General features: G+C 36.8%; 1 pseudogene; it reads left to right on the top strand.

Annotated features, from left to right (window-relative positions):
• The first annotated feature begins 465 nt into the window (after nucleotides 1–465).
• Nucleotides 466–1,306, top strand: LOC102494706 (splicing regulator RBM11 pseudogene; annotated as a pseudogene).
• Nucleotides 1,307–1,520: the final 214 nt, after the last annotated feature.

Below are 1,520 nucleotides of genomic sequence, written 5' to 3'. Positions count from 1 at the left end.
CAGGTTCCGATAGCAGCATAGGTCCTTCTGGGCCAGCAAGTGGTATGTTGGTTAAGGTACTGGATTCCCAAAAGGCTGAGTCCCAGTCTTGGTGGCTTGCTTTCTCAATTTCCCTCTCAATATATATCTAATGTCTATAGCAGAAACTGAAAGATTGGAAGGTATAACGGTATGAAGAGCAACCATGGATACTAAAGACTGTGTGGGAGGAGGATGGGAAATGGGAGAGGGTGAGAAGGAGGGACTCAAGGGGAAAAAGAAAGAAGCAAAACATTTAAGGAACAAAAAAAAACAAAACAGAAAATTATCCACTGATGATAATATGTATGCTAATATTTTGAACCAATATACAGTGTATTCATGAAAGGAAATTCATTTGATGGGCTGTAATGATACACAGTGATTGAATGTTAGAAAAGAAAAAAATAAATAGACCTTCTCTGTTCTGGTGTCCAGGTCAGAGGGATGTTCTCTGCTTAGGAAGAGGCAAACAGGACCATGATTTTAGGAAATTTAGAGGCTGAAGTAAGGGAAGAGATTCTTTTTGAGCTGTTCCTTTAGGGCTGGGCCATTAACCAAAGTTGACTATATACAAAGACAGAGACAGAAAACTGAAGTCTTATAGATTTGTCCGCTTTAAACATCCAGAATCTGTGTCTTATGCCATAGTCTTGTTGAGTGGAATTCATTTGTATGGAAGACCAATTAATATGCAGTATCGATTTGGAAGTTCCCACTCTTCTGAACCAGCTAACCAAAACTTTGAGAGCTGTATTAACAGCTAAAGATAACAGATACATTCACCTAGTTCCAGGAATGATGAGATGGCGGGTGGGCAGATCTTCCTTTCCCATGTATTTTTTTTTCATAATACCATTTTACCTCAAAAATATTTTTTCTTTAAGAATTTGCAGTGGCGTGCATATAATCCAATGCTTCTGCTTCCTTAGGTTCACTTCCAAATAGCACATCTTTGTCTTTCTCACAAAATCAATTTCCAGATGTAGAGGCCGGACCCAGCTTTTGTGAGTGGACTCTCCAACAACCGAGTGACTCTGACCTTTATCAGATCAATAAATGAAAGAGGCAAAGACAAACCAGTGATAGTGATAGTAGCACAGGAAATAGAGAAAACAGACATAGTCAAAAGTTCCGAATGTATAAGAAGAAAAGACATGAGTATTTCCTTCGGAATAAATGTATTTACATTGGTCTTAATTTTCTTAAAAGAAAAATACTATCTGCATTTTACCAAATCACCAATGTCTTAATTGTCTTGTCTTTTGTGAAATGTGTAACAATGTGACTTAACATGATTTCCTATTCAATTTTTACCTTGAATGACAAAAACCTTTAAAAACAATATTCTCCTTCTTGTGTTTGTCATATTTTTGACCAATTGTGAACAAGAAATACACTTCGTGTCATCTTATTTAGTACTGATGATGAAATTTCACTACACTATGAATCAAAAGTCACTTACTAAACACTTAATGGTTAAGGTGCCATGCCCTCCCTAG

The sequence above is a fragment of the Tupaia chinensis genome, unplaced genomic scaffold, assembly GCF_000334495.1.
Source record: "Tupaia chinensis unplaced genomic scaffold, TupChi_1.0 Scaffold000667_1, whole genome shotgun sequence".
NCBI classification, from domain to species: Eukaryota; Metazoa; Chordata; class Mammalia; order Scandentia; family Tupaiidae; genus Tupaia; species Tupaia belangeri.
Note: the sequence above shows the minus strand (reverse complement) of the source record. Positions and strands in the feature narration are given on the sequence as shown.